General features: G+C 37.9%; 1 pseudogene; it reads left to right on the top strand.

The window, feature by feature from the left end:
• Positions 1 to 21217, top strand: part of LOC140511725 (cytochrome P450 2C19-like) — a 106871-nt pseudogene that overhangs the window by 76908 nt on the left and 8746 nt on the right.

Here is a 21217-nt window from a genome sequence, read left to right as displayed (position 1 = left end):
CCAGTGGTTTATCTATCTTACTATTTCCTCCCTATAAAACCAGCTCCTAGTTTTATTTATTAATTCAATGGTTTTCTTACTTTCATTTTTGTTAATCTCTCCTTTGATTTTTAGGATTTCTAATTTGGTGTTTAATTGGAGATTTTAAATCTATTCTTTTTCTAATTTTTTAAAAAGAATTGCATGCCCAACTCACTGATCAGCTTTTTCTCTTTTTATTGATATGTCTAGAGATATAAAATTTTCCCTAATGCTTTGGCTGCATCCCATAAATTTTTGTATGTGCTGTTGTTATTATTCTCTTTAATGAAATGATTTATTGTTTCTATGATGTTTTCTTGGCCCACATTCTTTAGGATTATATTATTTGGTTTCCAATTACTTTTTAATATATCTTTCCATAGCCCTTTATTGAATATAATTTTTATTGCATTATAATCTGAAAGGAATAAATTTAATATTTCTACTTTTCTGCATTTAATTGTGAAGCTTTTCTGCCCTAGTAGTCATTTTTTTTTGTGAATGTGACATGTAAACTGAGTGAGAGATATACTGCTTTCAATTCCCATTTTGTTTTCTCCAGAGGTCTATCCTAAATCTGAACCCATTGACTGGCTCAATACTATACCTAGTCCATGACAAGTATCTTCTTTCTCTGTATCTCTCTGTTTAGTGTAGTTTCTACTTGCTGTCCATCATTCTATACCTGCATGGTGCTCCCTCTGAAATTTCTCATATCAGAGAAATTCAGAGAGAGAATCACAGAAGTTTAGAACTGGTTAGAACTTAGAGGTTATGTAGTATATGACCAAGAGTATGCTGGATCTAGGCAGTTAGGTGCCACAATGGATAGAGCACTGGATTTGATATCTGGAAGATCTGATTTTAAAATCAACCTCAGAGACTTACTTGCTGTGTGACCCTGGGCAAGTCACTTCACTCTGTTTGCCTCAGTTTCTTCTGTAAAATGAGCTGGAGAAGGAAATAGAAAACCACTCCAGTATCTTTGCCAAGAAAACTCCAGGTGGGGTCACAAAGAGTTGGAAACAACTGAAGTGATTAAACAAATGCTGCATCCATCTTGCACCATCTAATGAGATCTGATTCTTAAATTTCCAGTGTGAGCAAATGTTACAGATAAAAGTGTGTAGCAGTATGCACCCTGCCTGGGGGGACCTGCTGTTAGAGGTTCTGAGATCTACATTCATAAAAAGAACAACAGCTTTTGAGGGGTTAACAATCTCTTAATCAAGAACATACATCTTTCCATATCATTCACCTTGTTCAGGGGAGTCAGCACCCTGAACTTCAAAGAAAATACAGAGAAATCAAAAATCAACAGATATGGCTTCCTCTGCCTGACCATCAAATGACAGGTTACCTTAGTTACCAGAGAGGGAAGCACTGCACATCTGGGATTTCCACCTGGGGGGCTCCTTAGCAGCTTCTCAGAGTCCTCCTCTGGCCAAACAAACACTTCAGTAAGCCTGCAAAGTAAAACCTCACCCTCAGAGTATTTACACCTTTTTTGGAGCCCAAGGGCATCCCAACTCTTTGAAAACCAGTGCCTCGTTAACAAAAGGGGTGAGCATTCCTACAAATCTTCCCTAATCAAACTCTCCTACATGGGCAGGCCCATTAATGGGTGGGGAAGATCTTTAATCACACTAACAATACAAATAAATATACTGTTTCTAGTTAAAGAAACTCTTGTTTCTGTACTTTACTCCTAGTAAAGACTCTTGAATGATAAAGGCAGTCAGAGACACTATTAAGTGCTAAACATTAGTACATATACTAAAACAAAAACAACAAAAGATCCTATTTTTCTTGTCATCACAGGGTGTGAATTGTTGTTTTGTTGTCTAGATTTAAAGAAGTGAAGGAGAAAATGTTAATAATGCACCTTAAACTTAAAGTTTGCTATATATACATTTTTTTTCCCCTGGAGATTCTGGGTGTTCAACATTTTATCAGCACATTCCTTCCTCTAAACTTCAGATACTGTCAGTGCCGCAACTGTCTCTGTTATATATTCAATAGGCTTTGATAACATTCTTTCACCATTTCATGATTTAGCCTAAAACTGATTAAGGAGAATTAAGAAGAACTTTGAGACAAGAGTTCTTTTTTCTTCTTCTCTTGGCTACTGTTTCTGCCTAGCAACTTTTAAAGGCAGTATGTGTAAAAAAAAAAAAGAGGTTTTCACCATTCAGAAAAAAAGACCCTTGAATTGAGGGACTGTTTTTCTCATGGGAGGGATAGTTGTTATTATCAGTTGTGGTCTCCATTGAAAATTTACTCTATGTCATCATTCCCCAAACTGTACGTGATGGAGTAATTGCAAGTGGTCCATGGATCAAAATACACCCCAAGTATTATCACTATTAAAAAGTTTGATGTTCCAAAATAAGTACTGTAAATTGAAAGAATATTGTTTCACACACACACACACACACACACACACACACACACACATGCACACACACATATATACATACATATGTATGTTATTTTTTAAAACTGTAGTCAAATGTAATTTTTAAAAAGCAAATTAAATTTAAAAACCTTGCTGAGTTCATGCAAAGCTTTTTTTTGGAATTATGTGTTTTTAATGAATACTAATAGTAAAACTATAATATATGGTCAATGCAACTGATCTACGGTGTAGCTGATAATGTGGCTACATTCAGTGACTGCTTGATATTTTGGGAAAAAAATATCAAATGAAGGTGAACAGGAAATGATGCTTCTTATTAACATTGATAGGGAATTTTAAAGTTTTAAACCCTAGTGGCATTTCTCAGCTGTCATGATTTCCTTGCTTTTTCAGATTGAGGGAGATTGAAGTCCTACTATGTTTTATTTGTAAAGCAGGAAAACTGAAGAACATTAACACAGTGAGCTTTGTGTTTTGCAGATATTCAGGAGCAGCACGTGGCCTGGCCTTTTTGTTCATATATCTGTCTCTCATCCACATGACATACTATCACAATGAGGACTTGGCTTGTCCCACACTGTTACTCCATGCCTGCTTTGATTTTATGCAAATTAACTATACATTCTGGGTTTTTAAGGGTCTGTTGGCATCTGTTTAAAAATGAAGATGTACATGAAGTGCCTCAGTGGTGTTCACTGTACTTATTAAAGATTATGACATAAAAGGAACCCACAATTACCATCTTCCTCTGCAAGAATTCAAGCTTTCTTGAAAAAAGGTTTGTTTTCACATGCTAAACTCACTTAATCTTTTCTCACAACCCTATGAGGCAGATAGGACTTTTATTGCCAAAGTCTTCATACAGACATAGGAAACTGAGGTCCAACAAGATCATCATGACTTGCCCAAGGCACAGAGTTAGGCAATGTCAGAATCCAAACTTTCCATGAGACCTGGGAAAAACCTGAGCTTAAAAAGGCCAAGGTCTCCCATTGCATCCAGGGTCACCTCCAGTCATCCTGATCTGTATCTTGCCAGTGGACCTAGATGACTCTGGAGGAGAAAGTGAGGCTGGCAACCTTATATAACCCTCCCTCACTTAAATCTGATTCACTTGCAAGTCATGGCAACACCTCCGTGATATCATGATTCTCTTTAAGAACGAAGGACAAATAACAAGGGGTCAACTAAGTTTTTTTATGCCATAAAAGTGCCCTTAATCTTGGAAACAGATTAAGAAATACCTCTCATCAGGGAGGTAAGCTACTATGGGATGCAACTTATACTATCAAGGCCTAGAATCATTGGTTTTGATTAATGTCTATTCAAAGTATTGATTATAAAGGGAGACTGTGCCATATTGGGAAATAACTGTGGTGTATAAAGAGGAAAATGAATCAGTAAAATTTTAAATAGCAAATTGAATGGCTCCAACTCCTTTAAAATATTGTACTATAGAGCAAGGTTAGGGTTCTCTTTATCTTATTGGCAGGACAAAGTTCTCTAGAGGCTTACTTAGCATACCAAGGAATTATGAACTGATTGATCTTGTGTTTTTAGTCCTTCCCAGATTTGGATTCTAAGTCTTCTATTGCATTAATAGTCAGGAAGAGTGTCAATGTACCGATCTGTGATCATTACTCTTGGTTTACTGCTCTCTATCTCATGTCTGCTTCTCATTTTATCATGGAAAAAAGGCTTTAGAAGAGGAAAGCTTCCATTTGGTCCTGTTCCTCTTCCCGTTATTGGCAATATACTGTAACTGAACTTTAAGAATATCCCAGAATCTAGCTGCACGGTAAGTAAACAACTCTTTCTTCTATTAACTTCATTCCTGATTCTAGCAGCAGTCTATTTGTTTTGGGAGACTGTTTTCATGCAGCTTATTCTAATGAGTAGAGCATGCTAGAGTAAGTAGGTAAGAACTTGTAGGTTTTGTAGATCACATTTGAATTCATTGTAGTGGCCATCAGGGCTCACTGTTTCCAGTAGTTGGTGCTATCAAGGTCGTGTCGTTTGGATGAGATCTATTCTACAAAAAGTGCTGTCCTCTGCTATTACTACTCACATTGGCCCTGCAAAGTTCTAGGAAAAAATGCCACCAGTCCCACTTAAAATACTCACTGCTCACCATAGGAAGAAAGGGAGTATTTAATGTGCCTGATTATTTCTGTTGCCTGAGGAATGAGAAGATCTTGCAAACAGTTAGGGTCCTGAGCCTTTGTTGAATCAGAGTGGAGAATGCTTTCCTTGCACAGGAGCACTCAGGTAGATTCTGTGTGCAGCTCCTGTCCTTACATGTAATCTTAAGTGTGCCTGGCTGAAAGGAAACTCAGCCTCAAAAGGATCCAACAAATTTTGAACTCAGACCTATAGATCTAAAAGCCTTTGAAAGTTAACTTAGAGTAGTAGAAAAGGCATTGAACATGGGATTAAAAAGGCCTGGGTTCAAGTTTGGATTCTGACATTGCCTAACTCTGTGCCTTGGGCAAGTCATGATGATCTTGTTGGACCTCAGTTTCCTATGTCTGTATGAAGACTTTGGCAATAAAAGTCCTATCTGCCTCATAGGGTTGTGAGAAAAGATTAAGTGAGTTTAGCATGTGAAAACAAAAATATATTCTCATTTTGACCTGCTAGATTGCCAAACTGATATTTTTATCATGTGCTTCCCAAACACACGCTGATCTTTGGGGCCTCAGCATTGCCATCTGTAAAATTTTGATTGCTTTAGAAGAGTTCTTAATCTTGGGACTATGAACTCCCAGTGGCTCTGCAGATATATTTCAGGGGTTCTGTGAGCTTGAATGGGAAAAAAATGACTTCTTTATTTTATACCAATATAAGTGGTTTCATTTGTAATCCTATGTGTTTCAGCTAAAAATATCACTCAGACATGTACACAGGCTTCACCAGATTATTAAAGAGTCCGTGTGATCTCTAACTATTCTTATGATCTATTCTTATGATCCAATGATACTGATTTGTGTGATTTCTATTGAAAAGAGGACCCATTTCTGCTTCAGAATTTCAGTGACAGCACCATCCCTCTTCCCCTACTGTGCTATTCTCAAAGATTTAGATGGAAAAAAATAATGATAATAATAGCATTTATATGATGATTTAAGGTTTGGCAAATATCTTGCAAATATTATTTTATTATTCCCACAAGAAACCTTAGAATTAGATGTTATTATCATCCTCATTTTGCAGATGAATAAACTGAGACAGAGGTTAAGTAACTTGCATGGGATCACACAGATATTATATAATGGAAATTGGATTTTGGTTCCAGATCTAGTGCTGTATCCACTATGGCACATAGTTATGAAACATAAACTTAGGCTCTCAGGAAGGTTGGGGACACTGTACTGAGATTATATACTTTGCCTCACTAGCCAGTATTTTGACTGCTAGCCCAACACACAGAATTAATTTTTAGCCTTTTGAGCCAGGTATGGCTTGGTTTGGGTTCATCCACTCTGTAAAAATTTGTCAGAAATGTTTTGGAGTTGATAATGGATTGATAATTTGTCCAACAAAGTCAACAGTAGTAACCCAAGTTGTTGATCATCTGATTCAATGATGACACTCTCACTACTGCCCACATCTCTTTTCCTAGCTCCCAATAATGTATGGCCCGTTGTTTATTTTGCAATTGGGTATTGCGTGTGTTGTTGTGTTACATGGAAACAAAGCAATGAAAGAAGCTCTGATTGATCATGGGGACAAGTTTGCTGACAGAAGAAATATACCAATTTTCGAATTGCTAAGAATGGATTAGGTAAGTTTCTGTTTGTTGTAGAGTAAGAAGAGAAAGACAAGAATAAGGAAAATAAAAGAATACTATTCTGAGAAATTGATGGAAATATACCCACTTGTGCCCCCAAAGCAGTGGCATGTTGGGGAGGATATAATGAGTTATATGCAAGCCATTTGTCTTTTCTCTAGGGCAGCAGCAGTTAAAGAAGGAAGAGACTAAGGATAAAAGAGAGAGAGAGAAAGAGAGAGAGAGAGAAGGCAAGAAAGAGAAAAGGAAATAGAGAAAGAAAGAAAAGGAAAGGAGAAATGAAAGAAGAAAGGGAGAGATGAAAGAAGAGAGGAAAGAAAGAAAAAAGGAGAGAGAAAGAATGAGAAGGAGGAAAGGAAGGAATAAGAAAAAAATGAAAAAAGAAAAAAAAGAAACAGAATGATTGTGAGGTACGAGAGTCCTGGAGGGAGAAGGGAGATCTATTTTTCCCACTTATCTAGCCTTTACAATTTACTGTAATCGTTCAGCCCTCAGGTGTGACTTTTACCTTCAAAGATCCATTATTCTAATTAATTTTCTAGTTGGTTGGAAATTTATCCTTGCTGTTCCAAGATCCAGTGCTCAGCAGTCTAGTACCTACATAATTGTCTTCCTACTGGACAATGACCACAACTTTATGTAGCGTGGGCTCCCTAGGAACATGTTTTCTGACAATATAATCAGTGTCTTCTCCACTTTCTCTATGAATTTGTCATAAGAGACATTGTCATATGCCTTGCTGAAATCTATATCTAGTCTGTCAAGGAATTGCCTGCATCTACTAGTCTCATAATACTGTAAAAAAACGAAATTAGATTGGGCTAGCAACACCTATTCTTGATGAACTCACAGAGACTCTTAGTGACCACTCTTTTTATATATTTGCAAATCTTTCTCTTTTAAGAGTAGATGTACAAGGTTAGAAAATTTTCCAAATGGAGGAAATGAAGCTGGGGATCATGTATTTGCTACCTGCCACCAGTAACAGGTAAATCAAAATTACTTCAATCTTCAAGCATAATGATTATCCAAAATATTGAGCTTTTGAAGACCAAGCAAGTTGTAGTATAGCCAATGTGGATCAGAATCCATATGAAGAGAAGTTATCTATACTTTATAAAATAATCTTTAAAATTATAATTATCTAACTACTTCAAGAATAGGTCACCTACTAGAGCTAAAATCAGGACAGAAATCCCTCTCTCATGGCATTCTATAAACTACAGTCCGGCAAAAATCTCTGATAATGTGTTTCATTTCCAATCCTGATAAACTGACTAAAAAGAAACACTTTTCTCTGCCACAGCAAATATAGAACACCTGTAGTAGGAACATATGAGTAAATCAAAGTGGGAAATGAATGAATGAATCAGCAACAACAACTAATAAATACAGAACCTACTATGTGCCAGGCACTGTGCTAAGTACTTTTAAATATTATTTCATTTGATTTTTGCAACAGCTCCTGAAGGTGGGTGCTATTGTTATTCCTCATTTTACAAGTGAGGAAAGTGAGGCAAAAAGAGGTTCTTTGACTAGCTCAGATCATTTGGCTGTGGGCCCACTGTTCTATCCATTGTGCCACCTAATTACTTTGGTTATTACACAGCAGTTTACCTGAAAAAAAAGCTCTTGGAAATCTTTGGTTGTTATCTTCCCTACTGGAAGAGTACTTAAATGATATCACTATGTCAGGTTCAAAGTACAGTTTGTGTGAATGTGACTGATCAGTCCAATCACTCTGGTAACTAGGTGAAGGATGAATGGGAGAGAGTAGACTGGAGGCAGGAATATTGTAATTTTCCAGGCAAAACATGGATGAAGGTGGGGACTAGAGGAATGGATGCATGAGTAAAGAGAAGGGAACAGTTAGGAAAGCTGATGTAGTCGCAGCTAGGTGGTATAGCAAATAGAGAACTGGCCCTGGAGTTAGAAAGACCTAAATTCAATTTTGGCTTCAGATACTTGACACTTACTAGCTGTGTGACCATGGGCAAGTCACTTATCCCCCATTGCCTCATCTCCTCCCCCGAAAATGAAAGAAAACAGATGTACAGATAAGAATGATTAGGCAACTAATTAGATTTGAGTGTAAGGGAAGAGTTAGGAATCAAGGATCCCACTGAGACTGTGGACCTGAGTGACTGGAACAATCAACAGAAATAGGGAAGTCCAGAAGAAGGGGAGGTTTGGGTGAGGAAGACAATGAATTGATTTTTGGATATAATGAGGTTGAGATATCTATAGGTCAGGAAGAGTGAAGGGTAGTGTTTATCTTGTTATTTCCATTTCATTTCATGATTTGGGGTGGAAAGAATCCAGAATTTTGGTCAGGATTCTGAGTTCTAGGCTTAGTCTGAGAACATTCCTGACTTTAGGTGAGTTACTTAATCTTTCTCAAATTTTTCATGTATAAAATGAGAGGAGTGAACTGGACAATTTCTAAGATGTCTTGACTATACCAGCCTATGATTCAGTAAAATCAGATACAGAGCAATGATTAAAGTTTAAATTTTGCCAAACAAAATTTTGCAAAACCCTTTTCAGCTCTCCACTGCATTGGAATGGAATTGCTTTTCTTTCTTTCTTTTTTTTTTTGGAAGAGATTCTGGGGCAGACCAGGAGCTACTTCAGAAAGAGAGTTAGTTGTATTGGGATCAAGAGTATGTTAGTGAATACACTCCTCCCCGTGTTACTTTCTACTTTTTTAGAGAGGTATTTAGTGAAACAAATGTGAATTAAAGTCTATTCCAAGGAATATCAGTCACTTTCTTGTTTGAGAGTTCCCTTATAAAAGATCTTGGGACAGACGGTCAAGAATTTGATACCAATAAAGGTCCTGTGGAAATAAGATTACAGGTAAAAGTATAGTTCCCAATAAAAAAGCAGTTAGGTGAAGTCCTCATTCTATGTCTGAACTCAGAGGGTGATATCTGAAGGTATGAAGATGTGATATATTCAGGGAAAGAAGGATATGACATGTTAAGTTTTAGTATGTGTGTATCATGTGTTCACAATAAAGGTATATGTACATCTTGGTCATTGCTCAAATGAACTACAATTGTTTATATACCTGTTGTATCTTGTTTTGACTCAACAGTCATTTTCCCATAAACAACAATGCTACATACTACCCTTCCTTAGAGGAAAAAAAATCCAAAAGTGAAGAAAAGTCTTCTGATATAGGGAATGCTACTGAACTATGTAACTTTCTGTTCTTATTGATGGAACCCTCTTGTTGCTCAGTCATTTCAGTCTTGTCTGATGCTACATTACCCCATTTGGGATTTTCTTGGCAAAGATCCTAGAGTGGTTTGCTGTTTCCTTTTCCAGATCACTTTACAGAGGAAGAACTGAGACAGACAGGGTTAAGTGACTTGCCCAGGGTCACATAAATATTGAGTGTCTCAGGCTGGATTTGAACTTGTGAAGATGGGTCTTCCTGACTCTAGGCCTAGTACTCTATCCACTGAGCTACCTAGTAACCCACAAAAAGACAAAAAACAGACTCTTATTCTTTGGTACTTGACTGAAATAGAGAGGCTAGGATGTCAAGAAATCATAATCCTTTATGTTCATTGGATCAAAAGATGCAGATATAAACTCACCCTACAACTATTCAAGGTCTCAAAAATATGTCTTTATCCTGGTCTCCCTCTTCCTTCCCAGGAAGGGGATGTGAGAGTAGGGCCACCTGATGTGTTTCTGACATGATGTAGGGAGAATTATATCTGGGATGGGATAGAAAACAGTATGGATAGAGAAGAAAGCAAACTAACACTTTCCCCATTTCATCCTATTCTCCTACAAGGGGTGTGTGTCAATGGCTCTTGGGGATTGACTTCTTGACATGGGGTATAAGGAGCTTTGGAGTCTATGGTTTGTCTTCCTCCTGCTCCCCTTTATAGGTGTTATTGTAAGCAGCAGAGAGAGATGGAAGCAAATGCTCTGCTTCACCCTCATGATCCTGAGGAATTTTGGAATGGGGAAGAGGAGCATTGAAGAGAGAGTCCAAGAAGAGGCCAAGAACCTTGTGGAGGAGTTAAAGAAAGCAAAAGGTTGGTGTTTCTTTACTTTGTTACCACTGACCTTAGAAAAATCCATCCCATCTCTGGTAACTTATGCAGACTGAGGCTGGTCCAAGAATTTACTGTAGTCTGAAACACCACGTTAGCACTTTGGGGCCCATCCTGGGGATATGCCCATAACCATGTGGACATTCCTAGAAACCCTGAAGGGTCAAGATGGCTGAGAGAAGAGATGAGAGGCAGTGAGGCTCTGCTAAGGACTTCATGCTAATCTTGTGAAGAGGCAGTGTGGGGAGGAACATTTACGGGAATAACTTTCTATATTTTTGCTTCTTTTCAGATGGAGCAGAGTTCACAAGAACCTAGCAGCACTGGTTCTGTTACCTTTGGTCAACAATTCCAGGGGGATAAGGCAATGTTTTGGGATCCTTTTGGGGAGTCCAGGAATTTTCTTGATATTTTGCCTAGCAGCTGGAGGAAGGGAAGCAGGCCTGAGAACATTGCTAGGAAGGCAGTGAGCTGACTCAGCAACATCTCTTGGAAGCTCTTTCCCTTCACGCTTCTTCCTCCTCCCTGATCTAAGGTATCTAGCAGAGGGGTTGTCTTCCTTCTATGAAACATGAAACTTAGGGGGGGCACAGGGCACTGGGAAAGGCATAAGTAGAGATGCTGATGCCATAAATTCTATGGGATAACTTCTTTTTATATGTTTATTAACAGATAATGCTTTATTCTATCAATTGCAAGCCTGGATATCCTGAAAACTGAGAGAATTTACGCAATAGATAGATAGATAGATAGATAGATAGATAGATAGATAGATAGATAGATAGATAGATAGATAGACAGACAGATAGATGATAGATAGATATAGCAGTTATTAGGTATTTGCTATGTATCAGACACTGTGCTAAGTTCTGGGGATAGAATTACAAGCAACTATAACTATCTCTGCTTTCAAGAATTATATATTCTAATGGGGAGGATGGAAAAAGGGATAAAGGGAATAAAGGGAGCTGGAAGGGGGGGGGCATGGGCTCAGTGTTCTAATGGTGAGACTCAGGTTGCTGAGGTAGTAGAGGAAGGGACAGCCTGCAGGGTGTGTGCGGTAAGTAGTGTAAGGGAAATGAGGATGATGGTCAAAATGTAAGCAACATGATGAGATGTCCTGGAAGTGGTATGGAAGAAGGCTTGGTCTGGGGCAATATAAGGGGAAAGCTCTCCTATCAAAGGAGGGGAACTCATGGCTGGATTTCAGTACTATGGGATTGAAGGTAAGGATCATGGTTGGAATACAGAAATACATGTTAGAAGCAATCCTAACACCACCCATTTTGGAATCAGAGCTGATCCTAAAGCTATCATCAATATTTCAGAATATCCTTTTTAAGAATTTTAAATTATATATTTTTTCAATCAGCAAAAATCCATCTTCTCTCCCTTCCATTTCTTCTTCCCCTTTTCATGCTTCTCTTCATTCTTGTGTTTGAAAGTCAAATTTTCTTTTCAGCTCTGGTCTTTTCATCAAGAGTGCTTGAAAGTCTTCCATTTCATTGAAAGACCATATTTTCCCCTGAAGTATTATACTCAGTTTTGCTGGGTAGGTGATTCTTGGTTTTAGTCCTAGTTCCTTTGACTTCTGGAATATCCTATTCCACGCCTTTCAATCCCTTAATGTAGAAGCTGCTAGATCTTGTGTTATCGTGATTGTATTTCCACAAAACTTGAATTGTTTCTTTCTAGCTGCTTGCAATATTTTCTCCTTGACCTGGGAATTCTGGAATTTGGCTACAATGTTCCTAGGAGTTTCTCTTTTCGGGTCTCTTTCAGGAGGTGATCAGTGGATTCTTTCAATATTTATTTTGCCCTCTGGTTCTAGAACATCAGGGCAGTTTTCCTTGATAATTTCACCAAAGATGATGTCTAGGCTCTTTTTTGATCATGGCTTTCAGATAGTCCCATAATTTTTAAATTGTCTCTCCTGGATCTATTTTCCAGGTCAGTTGTTTTTCCAATGAGATATTTCACATGATCTTACATTTTTTCATTCTTTTGGTTTTATTTTGTGATTTCTTGGTTTCTAATGAAATCATTAGCCTCCATCTGTTCCATTCTAATTTTGAAAGAACTATTTTCTTCAGTGAGCTTTTGAACCTCCTTTTCCATTTGACTAATTCTGCTTTTGAAAGCATTCTTCTCCTCATTGCCTTTTTGAACCCCTTTTGCCAATTGAGTTAGGCTATTTTTGAAGGTGTTATTTTCTTCAGCATTTTTTTGGGTGTCCTTTAGCAAGGTGTTGACCTGCTTTTCATGCTTTTCTTGCATCTCTCTCATTTCTCTTCCCAATTTTTCTTCCACCTCTCTAACTTGATTTTCAAAATTGTTTTTGAGCTCTTCCATGGCCTGAGACCATTGAATATTTATTTTGAATGTTTGGGATACAGAAGCCTTGACTTTTATGTCTTTCCCTGATGGTAAGCATTGTTCTTCCTCATCTGAAAGGATGGGAGAAGATATCTATTCACCAAGAAAGTAGCCTTCCATAGTCTTATTTTTTTCCATTTTTGGGGCATTTTCCCAACCAGTTACTTGACTTTTGGGTCCTTTGTCAAGAATAGGGTATATTCTGGGGATTTGTAAGATCTCAGTTCTTCCAAGGTGGCACAATCAAGTGTATACCCTGGTCTGGGAGCAGTGAGAGATTTTTGTGCCTGGAATCTTAGCATTTTCCTCTCCACAGCCACCTGTCCTCCAGTTCCACCAAGCCAGCACTGGCGGCTGATTTTCAGATAAACTGCATGGACAGGGCTGCCATTCAGTGTGAGATAAAGACCAGCTCCCCCAGGGCCTCCACACAGGGCCAAGGCAAGAATCAGCTCCTTAGAGCCCCCAGGGGTCTTTTGATCCAACAATGGATGTAGGCTGCTATAGGGGCTGCTGTGGGAACCACCGCCACCCGCCTGATGTGGCCTCTGTGGCCACTGTCTGAGGCCAGAGGTATGGAAAGGCCCTTCTCCCTTCTGGGCCAGCTGAAAGAACCCTGTCACTGACCTTTGACGCTTGTGGATTGAGGGATCTGCTAACTGCTGCTACTGGGACTGGGGATTCCATGACTGGAGATTCTGCCCCCAAGGGCTGTTTGCAAGCTGTGGGGCAGGTGGCCAAGGCTAGGCTGGGCTCTGCTCCATGTCTGGTGCAACAGAGGTTTCCTGTGGGCCTTTCAGATCACCCTGAGCTGGAAATCTCCTCCACTCTGTTGTTCTCCACTTCTGCTGCTCCAGAATTTGTTGAGAGTCCCTCTCTATAGGGATTTTATGGGCTGTGTGGAGAGAGCCTGCATATGTGTGTCCTTCTACTCCACCATCTTCAATAACTTCTTTTTAAACCATAAAAGGCAAGACCTATGTGTACTTGTGTATATGCGTGTGTGTGTGTGAACACACATGGATGTGGGTGTGGATGAGTGTTGAGTGGCAGGAACTGGGCAGTAGTATGATACTGTCAGACATTGTTCATAATTAGCTATATGTGCTCTCCCACTCCAGAACATTTTGCCATGAATAATATAGGGAAAAAGTGCGAAAAGCATTCCAACAACACTATGGAATCTGGAACTTTTGTACTACTCTATGTAGATGTTGTCCCACCTGTCCCATGATAATGTGAGCTCCCTGAGGGCAGGAACTCTTTCACTTCTGTCTCTTTACTCCTGGTGCTTAACCCAGAGCCCAGTAAGAGCTCAGTAACTGCTGGTAGTTGGTTGACTGATATTCTCTCTTCAGTTGCCTCTATAATATTTTTCTCTACTGGCTCTTCTTCCTGCCTGATTTTAGATTCTCAATATTCTTTTGCTAGATCACTATCACATTCAAACCCCTAAGTGTGAATATCTGCAAGACTCTGTGCTTGGCCTCCTTTAATCTAAACATCACCTCAATTACCATCTTCCCTCTGACCTGAGGGAGATGGCCCAGGACCTCGAAATCCAAGAGCCTGGAAAACAGCAATACTTTCAGTCCAGTGTCCACAGTCACTCCCTTGTGGACATGCAGCCTAGTAACTGCTTCCAGCATTTCTAAACCACATATATAGGAAAAATATTTACAAAATGAATTCAGAGTAGTTTGGGGATGGAGAACATCTGAATGATCTAGGCTGGTCAAAACAACTCCATCTTGATGATCTTCTACCCTCTCATCCTGAAGGAGAGAGCCTAGGGCCTTGAGTCCAAGAACTTGGGAATAATGGTATTCTCCCTACCTCCAAATCACTCCTAGGCCAGTCTCTACAGTTCTCACTGAGAGGATAAGTCGTTGTGGGGAAGGTGCCCATCTTTCTCATTACTACTAGCAATAACTGATGACAAGCTATTGAGAACAGGTAGATAATTATACAGGCTATGGGGTTGGCAGCAATCTCTAGACCACTGGTCCTAGTCCCATATGGGGAAGCAACTCCTGGGGAGAATGGTCTGGCCATCACTACCAATTGCCATCCAATTGCCAGTCAATTGCTATTCATAAGGCAGATGGGCCAGCCTGGCTAAAGCAGTGTGGTATCCTGAAGTAGAGACAAGCGATAATATGCGTTGGTAAAGCAACCTAGCATCACCACCTTGACATCATCATTGCTTGTACAGTCTAGGACCCAGAACCTAAGAACACTTGAAAGAGCAAGGCTTTCAGTCCAGTGTCTACAACCCTCATCCTGGACTTACTGATTGAAATAAAATGAAATATAATTTTAAAATAGACATGAAGAAGTCCGAAAGCAAAATCTGGTTAGGCTAAGATGATGAATAGGGATTTAGAAATGGGAAGTGATGCATTATGGAAGGAAGAGCACTATATCTGGGGCCTGGAGAGAATTTGGGTTGGATTCCACTTCTTATTCCTTCTTAGTTGTGGCATAAATCAGCTAATTGTCCTGAGGCTCAGCAACCTCATCTATAAAATGGGAATTATGCTATTTGCTCTTAGGATTCTTAAGTGGATCAAGCCAGATGTCTCATAAAGGGTGGTTTATATTCAAAGTGTCTGTGTCAAATAAATGTTAACTAGAATGTAAGCTAGAGGGAAAAGCAAGACAGTTAGGGTCTACATAAAGGCAGGCAAGCCTTTCTTTTGATCACAATGGCAGAATTAAAATCTTTCTCTCTCTTTCTTCTTTAGGATTACCATGTGACCCCCACATTCAGCCTTGGATGTGCTCCTTGCAATGTAATCAGCTTGATCATTTTCCAGAAACATTTTGACTATGAAGACCAGAAATTTCTATATTTAATGAAGTTTTTAGAAGAAAACACCAAGATTATGAGTTCCCAATGGATTCAGATGAGAGCAATGTTCTCTCCTTTTGGAACTCATAATATTTTTTTTTTTATTACTTCAAAGAAACTACTGTAAGAAGCTAGGCTAGAGTTTGTCATGCATTCCTTTGAGAGGTGCAACATTGCCAAAGTGGGATGGGGTCTCATTTTCTTGTTCATTGACAAGGACTAAAACCAGAGAAGGTCACCTCTATGTGGTCTGAATTGAGGGACATTATAAGGTCCCTCCCTCTATTGGTTCACCTACTGGTCAACTACTGACAACAGGTAGATAAGTACACAGGCTACAAAGGTTGCAGCACTCTCTAGACAACTGGTCCCAGGGACTGAATATTAAAATTCTTGTTACTATAGAGAAGCTGACTTTTCCTTTGAGCACTTGAATTTGGATTAGGTTAACAGATGAGCTAGCTGTCCCAATTGAAGGAGGTAGGCAGAACTCTTAGAAGACTTTATAATGGAAAAGGATGAGAACTTTTCTGTAGGAAGTAAGAATTGAGAGTGAAGGCCAATGTGGTGCTAGGCAATCAAGGAAAAGAATACTAAAATATTTTTAGGAGGTTTGCATAGGAAATGATCAGAAAAGTCACCATTTTGCAAAGGACATTTCTCCCACCCTTATTCAGCCCCTCTGCTGAACATTTTCCAAATGCTAGAGGAGAGAATTATTTTCTCTTTCTAATAAAATATGACATAAAATTCTTCTTTTTAGGTCTATAATTCTTTTCTATTTCTAGTATATTATCTCCTTGGATCTCATCACAAAGTAATTAAAAAATTACATTCACAAAATGAATTTAGTTTGGAAGAAGTGAAGGAGCACCAAAGGACACTGGACCTAAGTAGTCCTCAGGACTTCATTGACTGTTTTCTAATGAAAATGGAGAAAGTAGAATGTGAGCAGTATGTCTGAATCTCAGTTCTTGGTACATGAAATGGATTGTGTATTAGAGGCTAATACTCATATTCACAAACATAGAGCAGTAAATAATCATATATTACTCATAGTATGCTCAGAGCACTATAAAGGGAAGACAGAAGAAATAGAAGACAGGATCCTAGCAATAATGGAATTTCTTTTTTTAAATATATAATTTATTTATTTTTCAGTTCTCACATTCACTTCCACAAGAATTTGAATTCAAAATTTCCTCCCTATCTCTCCCCACCCCCATCCCAGGACAGCATACATCCCATCCACCCCTTCTTCCAATCTGTCCTCCCTCTTATTACCCACCCTTCTTCCATCCTTTTTTGCCTCTATTTTCCTATAGGGCAAAATAGATTTCTATACCCCATTGCCTGTATCTTAATTTCCAGTTGCATGCTAAAACAATTTTTAACATTCATTCTTAAAGCTTTGAGTTCCATATTCTCTCCCTCCCTCCCCACCAACCCTCATTGAGAAAACAAGCGATTTCATGTAGGTCGTACATGTGTAATAAGACAAAGTACTTCTCTACTAGTTATGTTGAAAAAGACAAACCACATTTCCTTCTGTCTTATCCTGCCTTCAATTTATTCCATTCTTTCCTCTTCCCCCTTGTCTTCCTGCAGGGTAAAATAAATTTCCATATCCAATTGAGTCTGTGTTATTCCTCCTTAAGCCAAATCCCATGAAAGTAAGGCTCACTTATTTCCTTTCATCTTCCCCCTTCTCCCCTCCATTGTAAAAGCTCTTGCTTCCCTCTTTTATGTAAGATGATTTGCAGCATTCTACCTCTTCCTTTCTCTTACTCCTAGTACATTCCATTCAATGGTATATTTTATTTTTTTAGGTATTCTCCCTTCATATGCAGCTCACCCTGTGCCCTCTGTCTACATGTATATAAATATGTGCATATACATATACACACAGCCCCACATACATATAGATACCTACACATATATAATATACATATATATATACACACCCATACACACCTACATTTATATATTATACATATGGATGCATACATGTATGTACACACATGTGTATGTATATCCCCTCTAACTGAAAAAGGTCTCATGAGTTACAAATAAGATCTTTCCATGTAGGAATGTAAACAGTTCAGCATTAAAGAGTTTCTTAAGGCTTCTGTTTCCTGTTTACCTTTTCATGTTTCTCTTGATTCTTGTATTTGAAAGTAAAATTTTCTATTCAGCTTCAGTATTTTCTTTTTTTTAAAATTAATTAATTTTATTTATTTTCAGTGTTCTACAATAACTACCATCTAACTTAGATTATTATTTTCCCTCCCTTCCCCCTCCTTCCCCCTCCCTCCCTGAGACAGTATACAATTTTGTATAGGTTCTACACATACTTTCCCATTAAATACTTTTTCACTATAGTCATGCTGTGTTGAAGGTTAAAATGAGTGGGAGAAATCATCTAACAAACCAAAATTCAATACACACACACACACACACACACACACACACACACATACACACACACACACACACACAAATGATCTACTACACTATGCAACTGAATTCCATAGTTCTTTCTCTGAACGTGGAAGGCATTTTGCCTTAGAAGAGAATTTTTTTTTTAAGTCCTTGCATTGCAATAAAATTGCAAGTCTACCAGAAAAAACTCCCACATACTGTGGTTGTTGCTGTGCACAAAGTTCTCCTGGTTCTGTTCCTTTTGCTCAGCATCAGATCATATAAGTCTTGCCAGGCCTCTCTGAAGTCTTCCTTTTCTTCATTTCTTATAGCACAATAGTATTCCATTACATTCATATACCATAATTTATTCAATTATTCCCCAATTGATGGACATCCCCTTGATTTCCAGTTTTTCGCCAACACAAAAAGTGCTGCTATAAATATTTTTGTACATATGGTATCCATTCCCATTTTTATGATCTCTTGGAGATACCGTCCTAGAAGAGATATTGCTGGGACAAAAGGTATGCACATTTTTGTAGCCCTTTGGGCATAGTTGCAAATTGCTCTCCAGAATGGTTGGATCAGCTCACAGCTCCACCAACATGTATTAGTGTTCCAACTCTCCCACATCCTCTCCATCATTTATCATCTTCCTGTTCTGCCATGTTTGCCAATCTGATAGGTGTGATGTGGTACCTCAGAGCTGTTTTTATTTGCATCTCTCTAATCAAAAGTGATTTAGAGCATTTTTTCATATGACTATAGATATTTTTAATTTCTTCCTCTGAAAATTGCCTGTTCATATCCTTTGACCATTTATCAATTGGGGAATGACTTGTATTTTTATATATTTGACTCAGCTCTCTATATATTCTAGAAATGAAGCCTTTAGCATTAGCTGTATAAATTCTTTCCCAGTTTTCTACATCCCTCTGATTTTGGTTGCATTGGGTTTGGTTGTGCAAAAATTTTTCAGTTTAATGTAATCAGAATTATCCATCTTGTACTTCATAATGTTTTCTGTCTCTTCTTTAGTCAAAAATTCTTCCCTTCTCCATAAATCTGATAAATACACTATTCCTTGCTCCACCAATTTGTCCATAGTATCAATTTTTATACCTAGAACGTGTACCCATTTGGATTTTATTCTTGTGTACAGTGTCAGGCATTGGTCTATACATAGTTTGTGCCACACTTTTATCCAGTTTTTCCAACAATTTTTGTTGAACAGTGGGTTCTTATCCCAGAAGCTGTGGTCCTCGGGTTTATCAAACAGTAGACTGCTATATTCATTGTCTACTATGTCTTGAGCATCTAGCATATTCCATTTGTTTACCCTTCTGTTTCTTACCCAATACCAAGTGGTTTTGATAATTGCTGCTTTATAATACAATTTGAGATCTGGTAGGGCTAGGACACCTTCCCTAGCATTACTTTTCATTAGTTCCCTTGATATTCTGGACCTTTTGTTCTTCCAGATGAATTTTGATACTATTTTTTCCAGCTCTAGAAAATAATTATCTGATAGTTTAATTGGTATAGCACTAAATAAGTAAATTAATTTAAGTAGAATAGTCATTTTTATTATATTGGTTCAGCCTACCCATGAGCAACTGATGTTTTTCCACTTACTTAGATGTGACTTTATTTGTATGAAAAGTGTCTTGTATGTGTTCATATCACCCCTTGGTTTGTTTTGGCAGGTAAAATCCCAAACATTTTATAGTGTCTACCATAGCTTTAAATGGGATTTCTCTTTCTATCTCTTGCTATTGGGCTTTGTTACTAATATATAGAAATACAGAAGATTTGTGAGGGTTTATTTTGTAACCTGCAACTTTGCCAAAGTTGTTTACTATTTAAAGTAGTTTTTTACTTGATTCTCTGGGATTTTCTAAGTACATCATCATATCATCTGCAAAGAGTGATAACTTAGTTTCTTCTTTGACTATTCTAATTCCTTCAATTTTTTATCTTGTCTAATTGCTATAGCTAAATTTTCTAGTACCATATTGAATAATAGTGGTGATAATGGACATCCTTGTCTCACCCCTGATCTTATTGGAAATGCATCTAGCTTGTCACCATTGCATATAATGCTTGTTGAAAGTTTTAGATAGATACTGCTTATTATTTTATGGAACGTTCCCTTTATTTCTATGTTCTCCAATGTTTTCAATAGGAATGTGTGTTGTATTTTGCCAAAAGCTTTTTCTGCATCTATTGAAATAATCATGTGGTTTCTTTTAGTTTTGTTGTTGATAAGGTTGATAACGCTAATAGTTTTCCTAATATTGAACCAGCCCTGCATTCCTGGTATGAATCCTACCTGATCATAATGTATTATTCTCTTGATAAGTTGCTGTATTTGTTTTGCTAAAATCTTATTTAAAATTTTTACATCTATATTCATTAGAGAAATTGGTCTATAATTTTCTTTCTCTGTTTTGTCCCTTCCTGGTTTAGGTATCAAAACCATATTTGTATCATAAAGGAATATGAGTGGAGTCCTTCTTCTCCAGTTTTCAAAAATAGTCTATATAGTATTGGAATTAACTGTTCTTTGAATGTTTGATAGAATTCACTTGTAAATCCATCCAGCCCTGGAGATTTTTTCCTAGGGAGTTCATTGATGACTTGTTCAATTTCCTTTTCTGAGTTGGGGTTGTTTAAGTATTCAACTTCCTCTTCTGTTAATCTGGGATTTTTTGTATTTTTTAAAATACTCATCCATCTGGTTTAGATTGTCGAATTTATGGGAATAAAGTTGGGTAAAGTAATTTCTTTTTTTTTTTTTCTTTTTCTTTTTTTTTATTATTAAATTTATTTATTTAACTTTTAACATTCATTTTCACAAAATTTTGGGTTACAAATTTTCTCCCCTTTTATCCCCTCCCCCCCCAAACACCAAGCATTCTAATTGCCCCTATGACCAATCTGCTCTCTCTTCTATCATCCCTCTCTGCCCTTGTCTCCATCTTCTCTTTTGTCCTGTAGGGGCAGATAGCTTTCTATACCCCTTTACCTGTTTTTCTTATTTCCTAGTGGCAAGAACATTACTCGACAGTTGATCCTAACACTTTGAGTTCCAACTTCTCTTCCTCCCTCCCTCCCCACCCCTTCCCTTTGGAAGGCAAGCAATTCAATATAGGCCATATCTGTGTAGTTTTGCAAATGACTTCCATAATAGTTGTGTTGTATAAGACTAACTATATTTCCCTCCATCCTATCCTGTCCCCCATTACTTCTATTCT

The sequence above is a fragment of the Notamacropus eugenii genome, chromosome 1 (genome assembly GCF_028372415.1).
Source record: "Notamacropus eugenii isolate mMacEug1 chromosome 1, mMacEug1.pri_v2, whole genome shotgun sequence".
Lineage (NCBI taxonomy): Eukaryota > Metazoa > Chordata > Mammalia > Diprotodontia > Macropodidae > Notamacropus > Notamacropus eugenii.
The sequence above is the reverse complement of the archived record's forward strand: the minus strand, read 5'-3'. Positions and strand labels throughout refer to the sequence as shown.